This window comes from Aptenodytes patagonicus, chromosome 2, assembly GCF_965638725.1.
Source record: "Aptenodytes patagonicus chromosome 2, bAptPat1.pri.cur, whole genome shotgun sequence".
Classification (NCBI taxonomy): domain Eukaryota; kingdom Metazoa; phylum Chordata; class Aves; order Sphenisciformes; family Spheniscidae; genus Aptenodytes; species Aptenodytes patagonicus.
Genome location: NC_134950.1, coordinates 63,503,692 through 63,527,813, shown reverse-complemented (window position 1 = coordinate 63,527,813; position 24,122 = coordinate 63,503,692). Strand labels below are relative to the sequence as shown.

Below are 24,122 nucleotides of genomic sequence, written 5' to 3'. Positions count from 1 at the left end.
TTTTAATTACCATCACAAAAATGGCTTGGAACTATCAATCAATGCTGCTTCAGATAACTTAGACTTTCCTAAAATAAATGTCACCCTGCTCATTTATTTCCACAAAGTGAAGCAGTGGAGCATTAAACTTGATTTTTTGGAATGCACAGCTGCATTATTCCTGAAAAGTCTGGCTTTTCATTAGAAATATATAATCTTTATTCTTATACTGAATCACAGTAAGACTTAAATCATTTACAACTTCAAGTTAAGCAGAACTTGCTTCAGAACATTTGGCACAACTGTGCATGGAGCTAAACAGAAGAGAATAATGTAGACAGTTGAGGAACAATCATGAAAAGTATGTATCCGGAGATTTAGAAGTTCCAATTTGACAAAAAGAAAAAGCTTTTTCACCATGACGACAGTCGGGCAGTAGAAGACGTTCCCCAGAAGTTGTGTAGTCTCCATCCTTGTAGGTTTCTAAGATCCAACCACATAAGGCCTGAAGAAACCTTGTCTGATCTCAGGGCTGAGGGAAGGTTGGACTTGAGACATCCTGATGTCCTTTTCAAACTTTACATAATTATCCTCAATTCTATGACTTTAAAAATTGCGAGCTGTCTTAAATTTAGTTAAACAATATTTTAGATCTATTTTTAATAAAAATTCCATGTTTGAGAATATCTAGGACCTTAATTTCCAACTTCAATGCAGTACTACAGATTTGTTAACTATTTCCACTGGTGAGCAGAAGAACATTCAGCTTATAAAGAAAATATAAAAGTTAGAATTAACTGCAAATGTTGTACTACCGAGTGGTTTTCTTCCATGGAATCATAGCACATACTTCAAATTTATTGTGCTTTTAACATAATTATTTATATTAAGAAAAAAACTAAAAATACATTGAAACAGAAAAAAGTTTCTGCATTCCTGGGGCATGACAAGCACCGGGTTTTCATTACAGTCGGATAATGAAGCCTAGTCTAATTATGTGCAGAAGTATGAGGTGTTGTTCCCCTGCTGCCCCGCAACTCTCACTGAAAAATATTCATGCATTACCTGGAAGGGTGTTTCAACAACAGCATCTTAAGATAACACAGATTTCAGGTGCTATATTTTGGAAATTCCTGAATATATAAATTTATTCCAGAACTCCTAAATCTATTGATGTAATTTACTAAGTTGTTCTCCATACTCGTTCCCATTAATTTTACTTTAATAGTCAAGTCTGTATCACTACAAGTTATTTCTTCAAACCAGTGACAGAAAATATTGACTGAAGATATTTCCTTCTATGTACTTGTAGTTTCAGTCTATATGAACACAGAAACTACACATAAAATACTCATTAAGTAAATTAAATACCTATTTCAAACACCATCAGTTTCTGATAGAACATATGCACTACATGGCAGCTTTCAGCTTTCTCACTGTACATGCCATTAGCATACTGAAGATGGTGAGGTTTTTCCCTTCCCTGAACTTCAAGTAAATTCCTACATTGCATTACTCTAATATGAAGAGTCTTTAAATGAAGTAATCTAAATTCCATTGCATACTCTTATATCTTGAAAACAACAAAAAAGGTTTTAGTAGTGGCTTGCTTGGTAATGGATGAGCATTGTTTTAATATAAGATTGCAACTTTTATAAAAGCCCATCCTCTCCTGCATACCTGCTTTTCTAGTGAGTCCAGAGAAGCTCAGATGCATACCTTCATATAAAATTGGAACAACAAAAAAAAAAAAAAAAAAAAAAAAAGAGAAGCTCAACTGAGAGTACTTTGTACTCTTAACAATTCAAGAGTACTTAAAGCCTCCTATTTTTAAGCTAACTAATTAAAGACATTGACACCGAGTAGATGTTATTCACCACAAATTTAAACTTCCACCCTCTAAGATTTGAACAGCTGAGGAAAGTACTGTCTAGAGACTAATATGATTTAATAGGTATTACACAGATTACAATTAAAACAAACAAAAAAACCCCAACAGTAAGTCATGTCATTTCTCCTGGTTTTTTTTTCTTCCTTTTACAAAGCTTAAAGAGAAAACAGTCCATGGGCACTAATGTTCTAACACTATACAGAGTAATCCTAATCACTATTAGCAACCTTTAGCAGAGAATAAGCAAGGTTTGCCTCGGGTAATAAGCAGAAAAGTGGGGTAAAATAATAATGAAAACTTGACACAAATGGATTTTTCTTCACCACCATTAGTGGAATTAACTGTATGCAAAACCAGGAGCAGAATCATTGAAGAAGTCCAAATACCTTGACTGCTCGCCTCTGGCCTGCTGTTGAAAAAGGATGTCCCTTAACATCTGGATTTCCCTGACTTTTTTTTTTTTTTTTCTTTCTTTCTTTCTTTCAACGCTACTTAATCCATGGCTGCTTGCAATAAGTCCTGTTCTTTCCCATATTTGGTTGCAGGACAGAATATTTCTATCTGATTGGTAGTTTTCCTCCGGGGAGTAAATGAAGAGTGTTAAATGGCATCTTTGTATTATAGATCATCTGTGTATATACAGTATTATTGTAGTTAAAAATCTCATCATTACAATAGCCAAAACCAATTACTAACACTAACAGTCCTCACCCAAGGTTACATCTCCCTCATACAAGGATGGCTGATTGGGATGCATGTCCACTCCCGAGCTACCACAGACATGCTAACCTGGTATATTAAACTGGAATCAGCACCAGTTGATATCAGCTGGTATCAGCTCAAGAACGCACACAGCATCATGAGACCAGTATTGTTGCTGAGTAGGAAACTCTGGGGGAGCTGGGTGAATGACAGCCAGAACAGTAACCACTTCAGGCACTCCTGCTACATCTCTCACCAATCGAGAATCAACACCCAAACAGGGAACAAAGCAGTCTGTACTTTTTATACATTTACTAGAAGACTGGCATGAGTACCACCTTTCATCACTTGCTTTTAAGCAGACATCTGATAACAAAGTATACTGCTAACAAAATTTTTCAAGCACACTGAAAAACTACAGGAGAAAAAGAAAGCCACAACTTGGCTCTAAGATCCTGATGAACTAACAGTGAGGGGAAAATGAGCAAACAAAAATAACCCAGCAGATCAATGTATGCCAAGTCACTGAAAAAGAAAAAAAAGTGAAACATTTTTGCTGAGTCAAATGAGAGAAGTCAAAGAAACCTGATGTGTGTAGTCCACGTGCATTTGTTTCACTGCAGGAAATCACATCCATTGAGTGCAAATAAACCTTTGTTTTTCCTTTTCACACAGCTGTGCAAAAGCAGATGAAGAATTAGAATGCCACTCAGTCAGGCTCAGTTTTCATTTCTTGCTATTTTACAAGACTGCAGCAGCCAGCCTTGCAGCAGGCTGTCTGTCAAAAAAAAAAAAGTTTAGCTTCATAAGCAAAGGTTAGATTTCCTGGGAGATGATGTATGAGAATTCCTTTCCGAGTAAGGGCTCGCCCCACTTCTCCATCCTGACAGAAGGTGGATACACCAAAATGTTTCTCCTCAGTTGTAAGGTATGGTTGTACCCTCAACATGATAACAAGGAGGACTTTATGCTTCTCTAAGATATTTATGCAATCCTCTTAAAACTTAATACAGTTATGTTAGGAGTCTGAGAAAAGTTACAGGACTGCAATGCTCTACAAACCAACTTCTCATTTAGCAATAAGGATCAACATCATTTTCTGTAAAAAGGAGTAATTTTAAAAACAATTTTGCTATAAGATTTTCGTAAAGTTACCTGTAGAAACCAGTATACAATTTACAATAATAAACTGCCTTTGGCAAGAAGCAGATTCTGTGCCTACTTATTTGAGAACAACAAAAGTGTTTGAAATTAATATAGTGAAAACAAAAGGAAGAACGGGAAAGACATTCAACAAAAAATTTGCATTTCTGTACTTTTTATGAAGAGGTATGCACAAATGCCTAGATCCTGGAACATATGTTGAAAAGAATACAACCCATCTAATTGTATGGATGCAGGCACCAAAACTCAATTCTAAATGCAGCTTGTTTCTGAATCCTGATGCGTTTCAAAATGTAATTTTAGAAATGCTGTCCATCCGTTTAAAGCATGTTCCAGAAAGACAGAAATAATAAACCAGACCATTCTCTCAAAGTGATTTTTGTGGTCAGCAATAATCTGACCGCTCTTTCAATATTAGTGACTAAATAACATAATTGTGAGAAACAGTTTTCCAGCCCTTCCCAAAAAAGGAAAGAAAACACTTAGCAGACATGCAACAGCTGAATATTACCACTCCATATTGACTTGCATTGATGTTGGTTTCGCTTTCAAAGTTTATGTTGGACTACTTCAGGCTAGTATTTCTACAGCTAGCAGAGAAACACCGTCACTGTGTGCAACTTCCAAAACATGAACAAAGCCAGCTGAAAAGGGCCTGCTGCCGACAGTATTTTGATGAGGAGACATAAAGCAGGTACCATGAATGATCCTTCCTACAGCGCTATCAGAACAGACATTCAGCTTCTCAGGCCAAACCTCCGCCACTGATCAACCCTGCAGTGCGCGGGGCACGTACCAAACGGCCAATACAGAAACACACCACTCAGCTACATGTATGTGCTTGTCCGCATCTAGGGAAATAATGCTAGAAAAGAAAGGAAGACACTGTGAGGGAAAGGAGGAAAAGACAGGAAAAGTAACAGAAAGAGAAGCCTTGTACCATATTTCTGCCGAAAATTATAAAGGTTTACACAGGATCACCACGTACTTCACTATACTACTTGCTGGTATAAACATTTTTTTTTTTTTTAATGTTGCCATTCTCTCTAAATTACGAGCTGTTAATTTGTTAAAATTATCATGGTTGCTTCTGCCTGTCCAATTCATCTGATGTGAAAATGAAAAGAGAGGAAGTAGCATTTACACACTGTAGCACCAAGCAAGTACGACTGATAATGATAATTATGGCTTCCTTAAGGTGCAACATGGGATAATTTCTGCTACTCAAGAAGAGAGTAAAAACCTAAGCAACACATCAGGAGAGCTATAAAGTCACCTTCATGGGGGGGGGTGGGGGGGGTGGGGGGTGGGTCAAACTTAAACCTAACCCTTATTTTAAACACCTCACTAGCCACACTATCTAGCCAACAGGTGGCTTCATAGCACATTTGTAAAACTGGTATCTTGACCAACAAGTTGTAAACTGCTCACCTTCCCACTTCCATTTATGCTTATATGACAGACAACCAGAAACATATGTACTTGGCCTTTGTTCCTACAAGTAACATTCACCTGGCATCTAAGATACGCAAAAACAGAAAAAAAAAATTCTGCACAAGTTATTTCAAGGTATTGCAATTACTTTCAAAATATCCAGAAGGGGGAAAAAAAACCAAACAACCTTTGTAAAAATACCCCAAAAACTTACTAAATTAAGAACATGCTTTTTGTCAAGCAATAATCCAAAATTAGTTATCTTACCTATTGCACTAGCAACAAAAGAAATATTGTTGAACTCTAAAAGAGAAATTTATTCCACACAGTTTTGTCTAACACGTACATGAGATGAAACAAAAGCAGCTGAAACAAGTTTTTAAAATAGAGACTGGTTTGAAAATTCACTATACAGAAAAAGAGGATTCCACTTTTCTACCATATCAAGCACACTCATGTTCTACAGTTGGAGGACCTGTGCTTGAACTAAGATTCATTTTCCTATTTTTCAGCTTCTCTAGAAGGCCTGAACGAATGGCAATACACTACAGTCTTACACTGCTCTTGTACCTACCATTCTGCCTTGGATCTCACAGCTGATGATGGTTGCACCTGTGGCTTCAAATTAACCTCAGCTGGGTTAGTTTCTGCCTGGGGCTGAATTATCCTTTAATTTTGTATGACCAGGTAGGATCTCTGAGTTCCTTGCAGCTATCACCCCCACCACACCTACCATGCCATTTTCAGTAACAATAAAAGCTTTCTTTCCTTAGAAGGTAACACTCTATCCTCTCAATTTAAGCTAAGATGCAGCAATCCTTTATAATGCAGTTAACCCTCTACGTGAACGGAAGGATTAAGTGGACCCATTTATGGCCTGAGGGGAAAGAGAGCACAGTGCCTTGATTAAAGAGCAAGAAAAGCAGAAAGATCTTTCCCGCAGCATCCATACAGCGTTCGCACATGGAGAGAAATCTCCAAGCATGCCAAGGAGGAAGAAGCAGTTAATAAGGACATTCCTCAGAATCACGGAGAGGAAGGGACTGGTCTCTGGTTTGGGACTTTCTTGACTAAATTATCAAAGAGAGAAATACAATATATTTGCTACACAGACAACACAAAGATCCCACCATTCTCCTCCAGACCATACAAAAAGGTTTAATGTCAATACTGCATAATACTTGCCTCGTAACAAGGCATTCGGTTGCTATACAACTCAAAGATTTAATAAGTTTCAAACCCACAGAGACCCCTACTTCCATGGCTTTGCTTTTTTATGCACATTAAACCAGTCGGTACCTTTAATTTCTAATAGTGGAAAATTCTGGCAGAATACAAACACTGACAACTGATATTATCCTCATTCCCCAGGTGAAAAGAAATCTCACTTTCGTGAAATTCATATACATTTCATTCATTTTTTAATTAAAGACAGTGACATTTTTCCAAAGTAATAACCAATTGTTTTGCTACAAATACACACCATTAACACAAACATAACATATGCATAATATGAAAGTATACTGAATGGGTGCATATAACACATTGAAAGAGAAATAGACATTCAGTGAAATATGAAGTACCTGGGATAAAAAGGCATTGGCTACATTTAAATAATAATTACTTTTAGTCAATCAAGAACTTCCAATCCTTGAAGGAATAACAACTAGATAAAATACTGTAATATAGTATCTCATATAAAGTACAGGCTACTACTCAAGAAACCATGTTCCCTAGTTACTTCTCAAAAGTTCAGAGTTAAACTCGCATTCAGAGACTACAGTTTGTTTTAGCATTACTTTCTATAGAAACAAAGCTCGACCAAGCAAGGCTCCTTCTGTCTGTATGCCCTGCAGCCCCTTCAGGGCTGTCCAACAAAGTTTTATCAAATAAGCAGATAGATAGTGTCTCAACTGAGGGAGCAGCCATAGCAAAAAATCATATATTCTTATACATAAAAAAATCCAAGGCACAGACATTTCTAAATACAGGAAAAGCTTTCTCTGGAGCTCAAAAGTATCTCCAAAACCAAGGAGGAAAGTGGCATGAAACAATGCCAGTCCTCTGAGACATACGTTTCACAAAACTGTTTCGTTGTAACAGAAAAAATGTTTACCTCCAACTCTCAAGATACCACCTATGTTCATTAGAAGCAAAAGTGGTTTGTTACTGTGATTTTTTTAAATTTCTGACTAGCAGTTAAAAAGAGAAAGGTTTAGGCGATACATTTTATATCACTGTGGTAAGAAATCACTAGCAAAAATATTAAAAACATTTTCTATGTATCATATTAATTCAAAATTCGAGAGTCCTTATTCCCAAAGTGAGTGGTAAATTCCACTAGCAACGTTACTTTCTTGAAAATTTAAAATATAATCACTAAAATAATCATAGACAACTTATATCGGTGAGTAAAATCCTTTGTGTTTTCCCTTTTGAACAGCATACTGAGAAAAATAATTTTATATCCTTTATGTGAACTATTTATATAGTAAACATAGTAGATAATTTCATTAAGGTTCAAAGTTCAGGAACTCAGAAGTTGAGAAAAGCCAGAAGAGTTGCCTGAGCAATTCTCTTCTTTCTTGCCTCGCATACGGGACCAAAATGTTTACATTAATTCTACTCTCCACCATGCTTTAAAAATGTATGGTCCCATCATTTACTTACAGAATACTAATTAAACTCCAAATTCCAGAGCTCACAGACAGAATTATTTGCTTCATTTTTTGCTGTCTCTTTATCTGACACTTAAATGTTAATGCACAGGCATTCAATGCTGTATTCAACACTTCATGAGCCAGAACACCAAGAGCTCAACTTCCACTTTTTTAGATGGATTTTACATGGATTCATAAGCTGAATAATATGCAACATTAGGCCAAATTATGGTAATTTAATTCTGAAACCCGAATTCTGAATTTTCATAATGTGGAGTGATGGGGGTGTGTGACTTGTTGGGGTTTTGAGTAAACACCTACTTAAATCTGAAATCTCCCCCATCTCTCCATGTAAGTATAAGATGGCAACAGAAACAAACGAGCATGACTCCAGTAGTTGACTGCAACAGCACACTGTCACTCACTGAAGGAGATCAGTTAAAGCTCGTGGTCCTTTTCAGGGGTTTGCTGACAATGGAGGACTAAGCCAAACACAAGACCTTGGGTTTCATCATCCTGTGGAGACATACCTAACCTTTCAGGACACGTTCTATCACTGTCCCCAATTTAGTCATGATTCAACTTCCTGACTTTCTTCAAAACTTCACAATTCAGCAGATATTTTACAAAGTCTTTTCAGCCCAACTGCTCCGTTTATCAAAGCAGTAAGTGAATGAATCACCCATCTTACAGTACAAAGAAGTATCAGGTAGCTGGATGAGCAGAAGATCCATCAGTGGCATATATCTAAAGAAGTTAAAAAGATGCAGGGGAAAAAAAAAACCAAAACAAAACACCAAAGAGCAAGATACTAAAGATACAGAGGAGGGGAATAAAAAAAACCAAAACCAATTCCACCACCACCCCCAAAAAAACCCAAAACAAACAAACACCCTTTAAGGTTAGTTCTAAACCATTAATGAAAGTACAACCTGCAAAGAAAGTAAATTCAGACTAACAAATAGGCCAACAATATTTCTGTCCAGAGTTTAAGCTTTATATGACACAAACTCTGAGTCTGCTAAACTGGTGTCTCCAGCAAGGCTCAGAGTATTCTCACAACCCCTACCACATTCTGCTTGCAACACAACAGATCTGAGGCTGATGGCCTGCTTTCCAAAAATACAATTCAAAGCAAAGTACATTTTGACAAACTGCAAAGGTCAGAACTACAACCAGTCTTACCTAAAATAGAGATAAAACATCTGATTTTTGTCCAAGTTCAGATTTTTTTTTCAGTACCTACGCATAAGCAACTCTTCCAAAAAATCAACAGGAGTTGCATGTACTCAGAGCATACTAGGAGTGTCAGGTTCCTTAAGACTCCACAGACATGAGGACCTTATACTCAAAATGTTGTTCATCAAAACCCTTCTCCCCTTCACATACACAGAGCTGCTTAATCTAGGAAGTACCAAAATTTTACAGGGATTTTTTTTTTTAAATTAAAAACTGCTCAGTAGCCCTTAGCCTTATTTTTCCATAAAAAAGCAGAAGTACTTACTGTTAGCAGAACTGTATCAATGCCTACCTCATGGCTATGCCTTCACCTACCTCCTTAGGCACATTCTAAAACTGTCCATCATTACCTCACGGAATCATGCTGAATAAAATACTGTGGCAACCACTTCTTTCTGCATCACATAAGGACCTTGCACCAAGGGAAATCAAACTGCAAATTCTAGCAACTTGGATAGTGGTCCTAACCACCGTGGAAGGGAAATTCTCACTTATTCTTGATTAAGATACCCTACTGTGCAGAACCAGTTTCAGAGGCAGGATGAACTGGGCCAGGAAGTCAGGCCCAGGCTTTCCCTCTCCAAGGCAGTTGCTTGCTCCACTGGGATGAGAAAATGTACCATCTCTAGTCCTTTCTTTTTCGGCTCTGTTAATCTTCTGTAGAACGGCTTTAAAAGAAGGAATAAAAAAAACTTTTTGCACTACAGAGCAGCCAAGAGGCTGATGTTCAGAGTAGTCCTCATACAGAAAGGATAGAAGTGGAGAATTAACTTGGCTATCTTGCATTCTGAATGAGGGCTCTAGCTACTGAGCTGTTACATCCTGTATTTTACATCACTGGGAAATGCAGCCTGTACTGCTTGCAGTCTGTGAAACTTGTACGTGCAAATGACAAGGGAATTTTTAGCTATATACTTTTATAAATTTTGTCCATCGTGTGGATGTTAGGCCCAATGTCCAGCTATTACATGGTCCCCAATAAGTAACAGTGACAACAATATACTTCACTCACACACACTTGGGAATCCATTTTAAAGGCAAAAGAGCATTTAATACATCAAGTGTAAGGAACCCACTCTTACACAGTTATATTTGTATCCCATTTCTATTTTGGAACACCTATGCTATTTAACAAGATGCAATTCAACTGAGATCAATATTTGGTTTGGTCTAGGCTCTGATAGTACTTAATAGAAGGGAAAATTTAATTCAAACCAGAAAGTTTGCAAAATAACGTTATCGGAAAAATGTTATTAGCAACTTCTTTCCAAGGAATATGGTTCTCTTTGTCAGTTAGTAGAAAGACTTTATCCATACATAATAGTTACCAAATAGATCTGTAACACCATTTTCATCATGCCTTTAAGCACCTGTAGCTTAAGCCTCAAAGAACCACCCTACCCAGAAAAATAAATGTGTTCCACACTGCTTAAGTACCTTACACAATCTTGTTGGATATATGCAAATCATAACATTAGCAGTAAGTATTCTAAAAGGAGGTTTGAATAATATTTTTTCTTTTTTAAACCAAAGTCCTTTTTTTCTGAAATAAAAATTAAAAGTTGAAGTGACTTAGTACCTCATACTGATGAAGAAAGCATACCATTTCCCATTACTACTACTTAAAACAATTTCATTTTTAAAGAGACAAAGTAATAAACACTGAAAGAGTCTTCCAAACAGTGGCAGTCAAAAGTTAGTACAACACAGAAGCAACTTAATCCGCAAAGTTAAAAAAAATAATTTTAATCCAATTTTCTGAAAAAGTAATAGTACATAGAAAGTGATTCATTAGGCTGGATTTATTTGGTATATTCTGAAGTGAGAAAAAACAAAACACTTTGAGGGATACAAGACAGTATTTAAACTGCCTTTCAACAATTAATCTGAAAATAAATCCAAGTATTCCTTTTGTTCGAAAAGTCTATTCCCCCACTATTTGTACTTAAATAAGTGCTTATCATAAAACTACCAGCTTTGATAATATTTAGTAAGTACACAAGCTCCCTATTGCCTGGATCTTAATTTTTCAAGTACTCCAATTGTTATTTTAAGCTCATCTAAATACAATCAAATTTGGAGGGGCTGGGGGGGTAGGCATGCATGGGTAGAAGTCTCTCTCACTCCTCAAAAACTCTAAGCACTGAAGGATTATTTTAACAGAGCTACTCACATGTTCACCTTGATGAACCGATATCTAAGTAAACCAATAACATAATATTTAAAGCTTCACTACTGATTCTGAAATCAGTTTCAGAATCTTCAGAATCAGAAAATGTGTTTCATACAAGACGGCTACAGAAGGGTCATGTACTATCAGGTTTCTTAGGAGCACAGCACGCAAAAACAAGGTTGAAGAAGGCTGATAATTCTGTTCTCTTTTCCACTATTACGACTCCGAATTATTTTTATTGCAATCCTTGTTGCAATATATTCTATTTCCAGTATCTCCAGCATTTTATTTCTTCGCTTGGACTCTATGTGATTCATAAGCTAGCCTGCCAACTGCTAAACAAAGTTAAGACAGTTTTAAAGCTTTCTAAGGAGATAAATCTTTAAGAATGAGACATTTGCAAACTATCCTTCTAAACTGTCCCGATTCTTTTAAGTGAATATTTCTCACTTAAAGAAATTTGGTACCTGTATCAAACCACATACAGGAAGATTAGGTTAGGATCACTGTCAACCTCAAATCCAACCAATTTTATATATGGAATGTCAAACAGTGTCAGCTACTGAAGATCAGTCTTTCACGGTCAGTAAAACAGATCCAATCAGTGAGACAGAAAGCAGGGTTTATTTTACGGACAAGCCAGCACAACACAACAAACCAGAAGGGAAAGGAGGCGGGGGGTGGGGGTGGGGGTGTTAAAAAAAAAAAAAAAAAAGAAAAAAGAGGACTTCCTTCTTTCTGTTTAAAAATTGGGGGATCTTCAGTCAGGTGGGTGTCCAGGAGGAAAGCTTCCTCCTCACAGAGTACCTCTTGTAATTAAGTGGCCACCCCTGGAATGCACTCTGGCAGCAGAACCTGGATCAGCTGCGCAGAAGTCACACCAGGCACATGCCCGCAGGCCCCCCAGGCGGACAGCCTGGCTGCTCCTCCAAGGTCTTAGGACCCACTGCAGAGAGTAACCCAAGCTCTGCATTTGGGAAAGTGAGAATGTAAAACACAGCTTATTTAAAATATTTCCCTTCCCATTTTCACTGGCAGGAGGCCCAATAAGAACACAGAGTAAACTAATTATCTTCTTTGTGGTTTAGAGCCTATCCATACATGGGAAACAGGAGACATGGCTGTGCTCAAAGTACTGTCAAATACACAGGGTAAACACACCTGTACAGAGAGTATATCTGTATCTCCGTCTAACCTCACAGAATTACTTTAACTTTTTTTCCCCCCCTTAAAACAGAAGGTGAAACAGTAAACAGGTTTTCTAAATTGACAGTCCTTTTAAGTCCAAGGGGTGCTTTTAAAAAGGCACGTACATTAACACTGCACAAGTAGCGCACTGACCAGAATGGGAACAGAATTTTGACTGCATGGCAAAGTTGCTTAGCCATCTTTTTTATGAAGTCCTGATTTGTCAGACTAAAACCTCTTTACAGGACTATACCAGTTCTGACAAAGCTTACTCTACATGCAAATTTTCTAATTTTGGGTCAAAACTAGAGAGACTCTTAATTATTCACGATTAAGCTCAGGAAGTTCTTTTTTTCCTCATACACCTACACTCTAATCACCTGCAGTCAGAAACGTCTCACTACCCCAACCAGCGAATCTGATGGAGAATATTTTAGTTAAAGTTTTTAGACAGACAATGTTTTGTCCTGACGCATGCTGGAAGACTTTTGGGTTTGGGGGCTTTTTTTTTTTGGTCGTGTGGTTTTTTTAAATAACATTCCACAGAAGCAGAAAATAGTTTTCCACACAGCCCTAAACAATCTGATTTTTTGCTAATATTCAGTCCCAACCCAGCAAAGATTAATTAACTGTAAGCAGACATTTAAATCAATGGGACTGCTCATTGTACATTAACTTTAGCTTGCACATGAAGAATTGGGGCCTTACACTGAGCAACTTCACATCGGTGTATAAATTCTCACATGCAGCATCAAAGATAAAAATTTCACTGTCTGTATGAAGTAATATGCTCTATGAGATTTACATAAACTCAAAGCCCTTAAGATAGCTATCTCCAGAGCAAGGTCAAATTTCTGCAGAGCCAGGAGTATAGAAGCCCAGCTGCAAAAGCTAGCTAAGCTTGAAAGTTCAAGCATGAAAAAAACAGTCATGTACATGCACACAGACTGTTTTTTCTCTTGTTCTCTCTGACATATTTAAACTTATATACACTATAAAAAAAATGAAAACATGTATTAGCCCAATTTAAAAAAAAATGAGGGTACATACTTTTCAATGCTGATACACAGAATTTCAGTTCCTGTTTTCCATGTCAAACAACATTTAAAACACTGCAGATTCCAAAAAGCACTTCTTTTTGTAATATACAGGACATCTGAGTCAGTACTGATGTAACAACTTGCCGTCACCATCTTCTTTTGACCATCACTGGATTAGACTGCAAATAAGACTAGTGCATTGGTCAGTATAGACTCTCTTTTATCCCTTCAGTAAGGGACTGCAGAACGTTTACATTTACATGTAAGTATTGCCCCAAGTAACTGGATTTTTTGCACAAAATCTTGCCAAAGGCCTATGGCTAATCCTTTATTACTTCTCAACATTACTTACTACTAACCAACAGCTCTCTTCCATTCAAAAGCCAAGAAGAGAAAAAAAGTCCATGTTTGAGAGAGCATTGGATCAGCATTCACTTTGCCTCTGTTTTCCACTGAAGAGAGAACAGGGAGGGGAAGGAAAAAAAAAGCCACCAGGCACCTACCTTACACAGACCCAGACTTACGATCTTACACATAACCTAGTAACTCATACCTCTGAATGCACAAGCCAACTATTCTGGAGCCAGTCTCCTCGGGCTGACCAAAATTCCAGCCTGGAAAACTTCCCCAGTGCAGGTTTCACCCAAACCAGTATGCCTGCACAAACAGCTTCTGTTCAGTGAATCCGGCGAGAATTCCTCACTCACCCAGTTCCCAGCAGCTCCTGAACAAAGAGAGTCGACCTGAAAAGCTGCGCACCCTGTTTTTGGACTACAGCTTCCACAAATCTCATCCTAGAAGGCATACCTTCTGTCATCAAAAACCTTTGCCCTGATGCCACTCGTCTTCATTTCAATTATTAAACCTCCTAATCTGATAGCCTCTATTACCAACCAAAAGGGATTCCAAGGGTATTAAAACCCATTACTGATGCCAAAAACACAGTCAACATTATCGCTTGTAACTGCCCAGTCTTGTAGCACTTACTGAGGCAAAGTCGGGGGAGACAGGATTCCCTAAATCGGAAGGAACAAAAAAGAAAGCAAGCTTGACCACTGCCCCAGAGACATCTTGGGATCAAACAAACACGCTTCAGAAACGTTTGGAGTAGCCTACTAATTTGTTCTCAACCTATTTGAGGAATGCAGACTGCTTTAGAGAAGGAAAAACAATCACCTACTCAAGACTCCTACAAACTGCTGTTTTAGCACATTTACCAGAGAACATCAAGATTAATTAAGAATAAAACTACTCAAGAAAAACAGAGAGAGATCACACGCTGTAAAACCAAGCCTGACTGGAACCCCATTTCCAACAGTTTTGTCATCAAGAGCAGCACTCTATGTATTGTTATAAGTAATATGGAATATCCCTGAGGAACAATACCAAAGGTATTGTCTGCAATCTCAAATCCTAAAATTAATCAATTTATCTGCTAGCTGCATTCACTGTATTAACCCGAGACCATCAAAACCTTACACACATCCTCTAACAGATCAGTATCATATACCATCCAGGTTAAATAATACAAATACAGTTGCTAACTATACACTGCACTGGGAAGCAAAAAAAAAACCCAAAACCCACATATCTGTATGATTTACCTAACAATATGCATAGGTTCATTTTCATTGTTTAAATTTTTTAACTAGAGATCACTTAACGAACACTGAAAAAGCCCACTAATATCTACTATTTATACCTTCATTGCCAGAGAAAATGGCCCTAACCCAAAACTGTTTTACAGCCGTTTACAGCAAAATTATTTGGTGTTTATAACAAAACCCCCACATACTTTACAAACCTGAGATTTTTTAAAACTGTCAATCTATTGCACTTGGCAGATTACAAAAGAAAAGAATGTTTCACAGCAGACAGGAAGCCTCTCATGGTCTATGTGCCCTACATATACACAATAGGAAGCAATGCTTGGAGACCAGCACCTGGACAGAAATGCCTATATATGGCATCCTTAGGTTGGGGTTACCTGCAAGCAAGGAGATTTCTTTCATATTCCTTCAATGGAGTTTGAAAGTCGGAGACAGAACAAGTTAGCCAATGTATCTGCATCCATGCTAAACAAACACAGACCTATATTTAACTTGCATAGTTTTCTTGGTGATGTAGCAACCAAGGAACCATTTTTTAGGTAACATGTGGCTTACATCCTTGTCATAAATGAAGCCAACTGAGTTTCTCAGAGTCCAAAGTGTTATGTGAATGGTTAAGGACACAGAAATGGGCCAATAATTTCTGGAGTATTTTATCCTAATATTTTCCAGAAGAAAATTTCATGACAGATAATAATTAATTTTTTTAAAAATAAAAATATCTAAAGATAGGTCCTTAAATCCACATTACAGACTCTAATGAATAGCAGTCAGATTCACAAAGCCACCTCAAAACTTGCTGAAATTATCTAGAGTTGCAAATGCTTATTGTTTGCATGCCTGTACATGACAAAGGCAGGAGTCAGAAGACCATGAAAACTGATAGGAGAAAAAATTTGGAGCAACTTTTATTTAAGTGAGCTCAAGAAATCAGAGCGCTAAATTTCTAACACTTTGATCTGAAAGTTTTAATTCTCACAATAAGCAGACTAAGTCAGATTCTGCATCACGTTGCCTTTTCAATTTCAGTTTGTGTAGACTAGCAAAGTTTGTGTAACCTTCTTTATATATTTGATGTATTAGACAACACTTTACATACAGTCAGCTTTCCATTTTCATCCAGGGCAATAATTCAAGGCCAGCTTGTTTTGATTTTGGTTTTAACCACCAGGAGAGGCTGAAGTAGGTGACATGTTTTTGTTTCAATAGCTTAAGATCATTAAGCTACAGTGGGAAAAAACCTACTGCAACAAAACCCCCAAAGCTATGAGTTTTTAAATGTTTGTTTCAAAACTAATGTAACTATTTTTAATACAGAAATTTATCCAACTTACATAGTACAGAGTTTTAATTCAGAAATCAATTATTTCTAGAGGAAAAAGCAAAAACAACAATAAAAGAAGGAATCTACTCTGTGTCATAAATCTTTACCCTCTACTGTACCAGAAGCATATTTGAGTGGTATGAAGCTGCTTTTTAAACATGGACAATAAATATTCCATTACAAGCACAACCTTCTCATTTTCTAAAAAAAAAAAAAAAAAAAAAAACACACCACAAACCCAAACCATACTCCTGTATGTAACTTGCCATCTGAAATTGTCAAGGAAAATTTTCAGGACAGTTTTTTTTAAAGGATACTTCTTTGTCTACTATTACTACTTATTGGGAGGCACTGGGACAGAGGCTGTAAGAACTTGGGAGCTTCGCATCAAGTATATCTATTATCTTCTGAAGATTGATATGTATTTTCAGAAAAATAACTATACACTAAAATGAAACTAAATTAGATTTTGGCACAAACATAAGGATAAGGCACATTACCAGATATTGTTATTTCTCTTTAAAAAAAAAAATTAAAAAAGAGGAAATTCAAAGTTCTGTATTTCTTTTCCGTTTAATACTTTACACTGCAAAATACACAATTAAGTTGCATAAGAAAACTCTATTCTGCTTTTCAGCCCCAATCCTATCCAAATATACTCAATACATTTTAGCATTTGCATTCCTAAATTAGATTACATTTACTTTTATACTACTTGTATCTTATTTTCCTCCTTGCAGCATCACAACCACTTGAGCTACCCCCTCTAATTTGTTGCTAACACACATTAAAGCACTATCAACAAAACACTGAGACAGACACCAGCAGAGAACAGACTCCTTTCTATCTACTTCATGTTATCACTCACCTCCCTACAACCTAGTTGTACTACCCAAACACTACCAAAATAGTGCTGTGTAGGCCCAGGAAGGCAGTAAAGCTGTAGCAAATAAGGCACATGAATAAGGGATTACCCTGGACTGTGGCCTCCGTTTCGCCAGCAATATTGTAGCAAGTATGTCCTGAACTCAAGGCAACGCTACTAGATGAAGTCTTTCAAATGTTTATGTTCAAGTTACGGTGTGACTGTAGAAGATTTCACAAGAAAGAGCAGAAATAATTAACTTGTTTCTTAAGAAGAACTCTTAATTAGAGTTTACTCTCTCACTCCACCACTTCGCTGCACTAAGGAGAGTTAGGATGTGTAATCTACTTGCAGAACAATGCGGACCAGTTATCATTTCTTCAAACCGTCTCTCTCTAAGAGTAACCCAAGGTGTTTGACTGACCTACTTCATAATCTAGGATCAAAGAAGTTAACAGCATAGTATAAATTAATACACATCTTTCTGAGATTTCAGTATGTCGAGTTCTCAGGAAGTTTAGGATTTTCCATTATGTCTCCTGAATCCACGCGAACACTTTGATGCTGCACATACACAGTGCGATGAAGCGATGCTCACAAAAGCTCTGGAAACAACATAGTGCTTCTTCCTTACCACTCCATAGCCTTGCAGCTTCCCAGGAAGTTAGCAAATGCAGGCATCTCTATATAACACTACATTGTGACCACTCATACTTTTAGGTATCAAGGCTTAATTCCATTGAATTTTAACTTTAAAAAAAAAATCTACTTAAATCTCAAAACTCAGGATATAGGAAATATGTGCCTGATTAAGCATACAACAGGTGAACTTGCTTTAAGTAAAAGCTCAGTTCCAAACACAGTGCAATGCCACAAAACCAAGAAATATATAATAGGAAGTGAAGGTTCCATTCAAGTACTGCTTAACACCTCATGAAAATAAGCATTTTAAAAAAGCTGAAATTTGCCTTTCATAAGTTACACATAAAACTGTGAGCTACAATTACTGCCTTACTGCAGAAGACTCCAAAAATACCTACATATTCTCCAGTGGTTTAAAGTCTTCCAGCCAAGCTAAGTAATTTATTTCATAACTATACTGAAGCTTCCATATTTTCTACAATCCAAAAATGTGTTTATTAACATGAAAAAACAGCACTATTTTTTCCACCCACAGCAGAAATGCAGATGCATTATTACTCAAGCACTTGTGCAGACAGCAGCTCTCTAAGACAGAAGGCCTGCAGCAGGCACTTTTTAACTACAGGTGTATTAAGAGGCTGGACATGGCGTAAGCATTCCTGGCAGGTAGGGAAGAGGGGCTGGGACCTAATGGTGAAAGGGCACAAAAATTTAGTAACTGGAAGAGAAGCTTTCCCTGACTGAAGTGTATTCTGCAACCAACTCTCTTCAACAGAGTAACCTACTCCACAGAAAAAAGTGCATTCCAAAATAACGAGACTTTGAAAACATGGGGAGAAAAGACGAACGAATAAAGAAGAAAGACACAGTCAAAGCACCTCACATCACAGAAGCATCTTCTGCACCTCCTAAAACCTCAGTGTTTTGGAAGGGCTTTTTTCTTAAGCAAAAGGATAGGCACGGGCCAGGACCAGTTGTTTTCTGAGAGAAGTGGCACCATTAGGGAAAGAGAATGTAAGAAACAGCTTGAAGAACAATGAAAGCCAGTAAAGTTTGGGGGTTTGGTACTGTTTTTTTTGTTAAAGTCAAGTTTTTAAGTACCACCTGTCACAGACAGCCACCTTTCTCTCACTCGCCCCTTCGGGAGCCCTTGGCACACCCTCACCTCACCTCACCTCGCGTTGTTACACGACAGCCCGCGCCCCGCGGCTCCTCCGCCACACAAGCCCCCGCAGCAGCTGCCCAAACCGCCACCTCCGGACACCCGCCCTGCTGGAGACGGGGACACCCCCAGCCCAAAACTGAAGGCGGGTGGGGGAGAATCAGCCTAATTCAGCCGCCCACGATAATGGCACCGGTAGGAGCAGGGTGCACTTGGGCAGCGGCCCAGGGGAGGAGGAGGGGAGGCCGGCGGGCCCCACCGCCGCGGCTGGCGGGGGCGAGCAGGCCAGCCCCGGTCCCCTCCTGTCACGGCGGGGGCTGGGCAGCGCCTCGGCGGCCCGGGGCCGGCGCCGCTCCCCGCCTGCCCTCCCGCCTTGCAGGCCGCGCCGCGGCCCCGGTGCCTCCGCAGGGCCTGGCGCCGCCGCAGGCTCGGGGAGCCGAGCAAACAAAGGGAGAGAAGGCCAGGGCCAGGGCCGCCGCTCGAGAGGAGGGCGGCGGGCAAGCCGCGAACCGCACCGTCCGCATCCCCCGGCTCTCCCTCCACCCCACCAGCCCTCCGCGGCCACCGGGGGAAGGGGGGGGAGGGGGGGGAGACGGGCCGCGGCGCGCCCGTTGCCCCGGGGACGCTCACCCAGCGAAGGCCGCGGTGTCCCGCTCCCGGCAGCGGGCCTCTCCCCGGGCACCTCGGCGGCGCGGCCCGGCCTGCGCCGGCATCCGGGCTCGGCGGCGAGCAGCCTCCCGGGGCGGCGGAGCGGGACTCACCGAGGAGGAGGAGGAGCTGGCGCTGCTGTTGCTCTTGCAGGGCCCGGCCCGGCTCCCTCCCTCGCCGTGCCGCCGCCTCCCTGTTCCTGGCGCCGCCGCCGCCGCTTCCTCCGCCTCCTCTGCCCCCACCCCTCTGTCCTCGGAGGGGCGCACGGGGGCGGCGAGCCCGCGATGGCCGCCGCCTGCCGCAGGCACGGCTCCGGCTGCGGCGCCCGCGCACAGGCCCGGCGGGGGCAGCAGGGCCCGGGACGCCCCCGCTCTGTCCTTCCGCCCTCCTGGTTGCCCCGGCCGCCCCCGCCGCCCGGCGGCCGCCACCAGCCCTCCGCGGCCCGCCTGCCCCGCAGCGCCCGGCCGGGGCGGCCGGACCCCTTCCCTTCCCTGGGTCTGGGCGCCTTTCTCCGGGCTCGTCCCCGCTTGGCGGCCGCGGGAAACCCGTGGGGGACGGCCGGGGTTCGCGCTAGGAGGCAGGAATGGGCCAGGGGCTAACAAAGCCCGGCGGCCTCCCTCCCCCACCCCGCTCCGGTTTCTGACCGCTCCCCTTGGCTACAGCAGCTCATAAATAAAGTTCTCGGGGAGCTACTCCCCCCCATTCGTTTGGGCGAGGGGCATCGCCTCGCTGGTATCGCGCCGCCGGAGCCACCCCCAGCCGCTCCCCGCCCCGAGCAGGGGTGGCGGGCCAGGCCTGCCGCTGCCCCGCCGGGAGGCGCCGGCGATGGGCGCTCCCCTGCAGGCCCGCGCCGTGCTGGGGGAGGGAGGCGGTCTCCCCTCCGCTTCATCTTCGCTGACAGCTCCTTTGGCGTGAACCCGATGCGCGACAAAAGGCATTATTTTTGTGTTTAACTTTGCTTCACGGGTCGCCACGAGAAAAGTGCCACTGAACTTCAGCTACATCAGCTGTGCTACAGCAACTTCAGCCAAGCAGGCTGTTTGCTGGCTTACCGGTTGCTTTCGTAAAAATAAAATGCTAAATCAAGAGGAACAAAACAGTTCTTACTTTAGGATGTGTGAGACTGACGGAAGCGACTAGCAGGGGGCGAAGAATTAAAATCTGTGGACAATATGGGTCTTAAAAGTCACAAGTCATATTTGCTGACTGATGCGGAGCTAGTAAAATACTACCTTCGTTTCCTGCTTGTGGTATATAACTGATGCAAATCAAGAACCTGATTTGCAAAGATATGCATAATTTGCTTACCTATGTAATCACATGAGAGTCATTATTTGTATGACTTGTTATGCAACTACTTAACTGATTTTAAGGTTAAAAAGAAATTGATAAAACTCACAAGGCTGTGAGAATATTCATGTACATTCTGCCTGAATTCCTCTACTGAGATCAAAGGTATTTGTGGATTGAGGTCAGTGAACTGTTTAATTGCCAAAGTTATTTGAGGTCAGAATGTGTCCTGACTGCATTTACATTTTTATATCTCGGCCATTTATTGAGAGTTAAAGGCTTTTCTTGAGTCTCATCCAAGAGTCGTATGCTTCTTTATGTGTCTGATCGACCTCAGTTGCTGGCAGGCCAGGACCATTTCAGGAGATGATGACTCTTATTAGAGTTGCAAAAGGAAATTATTTTTTTCAAATACAAAGTTCGGCTTTTTCAGATATATCTAGAATGATTTATGTTTTTTTAAGCATTTTATATTAAAACTGTTTGTTTTATAATTATGATTACATGTTATCAGTGGTGTAACAAACAAAGCTATGAATAGCTCCAAGTGGATCATTTCAGAAACCTTATGGGGTGTAGCTCTTGCTTCTAAAACCAATACTGTCGGTATGAAAAATACAAGTGACTTTCCAGGTTGGCAGTGGTGTTCAAAGAAAGAAAAAAAATGCAATAAATAACAAAAGACTAACTTTTTTTTCAACATAGTAGGTTCCTCCTTTCCTAGATAAACCGTTGGGAGTTTAGCAACCTAATCCAAAAGGGGACCAAAAGAGAGCCAGAAAGGAAGGCCCTGACTGGGAAAGTTTCAGTTTAATTCTCATACAGTTCTGTCAGTTTCTCAAACAAGTTTGGGTTTGGGTTTTTTTGTGTGTTTTCTTACCTTCTTCTCAGGCCTCCTTTTCCTTTGGATGCAAGCATTTGAACAAGTAATTATTTTCAGGATCCAGCTGGTATTCTTGCTTGATGCATGTATGTAATATTAACTTAAGCAGTGTCTTCAGCAGCAGCTGTGGGACAATAGCAGCCATATGTGAAGAATATTTTAGCCCAACTGAGCTAAAAATGTTTTTCCGCCTTCAGCCAGCTTTTACCATAGGCAACTTTTGCAATAGACTATGCTGCATGTGAGACAAAACAAAAAATTGGTCTTAGGAATCTTATTCTACAGCCTCCTACACTATTAAAAAAAAATTGTTTCTGGATGATGAAGTTTTCCAGCCTGTGTGTCGACCAAAGGTTTTCATGTGTCTGAAACTGCCCCCTTGTCACTCTGTTATTAATCAAAAGGTTTAGCTTTTTGCAGAAATGGTACTGATAGACAACCCTACAGAGCTGAAGGAAAATAATCCAAAAACCTTGGTAGCTTTTCCCCACCCAGTTTGTCTTCCATACCTTAACCTTCTAGGTTAACCTTCGCTAGGGATGATGCTGACTAAATATGGCTTAAATTAGTACCACTACTAAAAGTAGTGACCGTCCTCATCTTGTCTCTGTGTCTCCTTCCCTCCTCCTGCCCATATACTCCTCTCATTTTCTTCGTAGTGGCTCCAGTGCTCATTGGACCTCTAAGCCAGCTCAGGTAGTTAAATCTCTTGAAGTTCATTTGCTTAACAATAAATCATGACATAAAGTAGAATAAGTGCCTTATTTTTCACTCCCATCATTTAGAAACTGTTGTTTGTTGCTGTAAGAGCTCACAAGAACAGCATTTTCAGATTGTTAGCATTAAGCAGTTTATGAGAAGTCAGGGTCTTTCAAGGCAGGCACGCAAACTGAATAAGCAAAACCAAACAATACTTTCCAGCTGGATTAGTAGCTGATGTAGTTCAACCTGTTATCAAGCGAGTATTGCAGCCTACACAAATAGAAGAGGTAGTTTGCACATTTGGCGTAGTGGTAGAGAGAAAGGGGGAGGAGGATCAGGGATTGGGATCTTCTCTATAGGCTACCAGTGTGCTGGTGGCTTGTCCCAGCCTTAACACATTCTGCATAGATCTTTTTTCCATCCAAATGTGTCAGCAAACAGCCGTGTCCCAGTAAGAGCAACAGTTTATCACCAAGGGTGAACTCACCTAAGTGTGCTACTGGCGTTGCAACTTGGATGGCAGACAAGGAGGATGTTAGCAGGATTGCTCAGATAAATCTGTTCTTGGCTTAAAAACAGGTATTGAACTAAATTGGGCAGTTCATACATTTAGATACTTTGTTTTAATGCTCTCTGCATATATCACCTATTAGACTTGCCTCACCGTTGCTAGCTTTTGCTCAAAACGATGAGGACTAGAATTTTGGTTTTGGTAATATAGAATTCAGATCCTTCATATCCGATGTCCTTATATGCATGAGCTTCTAAAATCAGGAGCGCCAGATCCAGTTCCAATTACTTTGACTGAGGTCTGCATGTTGATGAGTTCCATATTGTGATATGCTTATGTCTTTTTTTCTCCTTTTTTATACTGAAAAGTGTGATTACAAATTATTTCATAACTTTTGAGTCTGATCTGTGTATATACAAATCTGTAGTTCAGAGAGACAGGTCAGAAACCTAAATTATGAGTGTTCCTTGACAACAAAGCCGATGTTATACCCATTGTATCCACTTTTTATCTTACTGCTGCCTTCCTGCCTGGCATAGGTTACCATGATCTTGTAACAGCTACTCTCCTCCTGGCTCTTTGGCCTGAATTGCAGTGGAAGGTTAATGCCTTTGTCTTCTTACTGCTCTTTGCAGGCATGTAACTGTATGTGATTGTATTTTAAGGACACAAATGCCTTCTTTTCCACTTCTGTTAAGTATAATTCAGAAAGGGCATTTGTCATCATTTTATTAAAATTTTCAAATTATTGTAATGCTTTACAGGAACTTGATCTTTTAGATGGTAAATGTTCAAATGGCCTTGGAAAATCATAGACTTTTAAGGAAAGCAATATACAGAAAATCACTGTAGATTGCTGGTCATTTTTGGTAACTGTGGCCTAATTTTCTGATTTTTTAATTCCTGTAGTCCTTTTTTATTATTTTTATTTTTAGATAATATTGTATGTTTATATTCCTATATTATTATATGTGTTAGAAATGTTTATATATCACATCATCACATACAGTTTTTG

General features: G+C 39.9%; 1 protein-coding gene across 2 annotated transcripts in view; it reads right to left on the bottom strand.

Annotated features, from left to right (window-relative positions):
• SOCS6 (suppressor of cytokine signaling 6) overlaps positions 1-19,900 on the bottom strand; it is a 28,446-nt gene extending 8,546 nt beyond the window's left edge. The window contains exon 1 of one of the 2 annotated variants that reach the window (XM_076330066.1): positions 19,835-19,900. The gene's annotated coding sequence lies outside the window, so the exon portion shown is untranslated. Of the gene's footprint in view, positions 1-19,703; positions 19,809-19,834 lie in introns of those variants that run through there. The other variant, XM_076330065.1, reaches the window with a different exon arrangement.
• Positions 19,901-24,122: the final 4,222 nt, after the last annotated feature.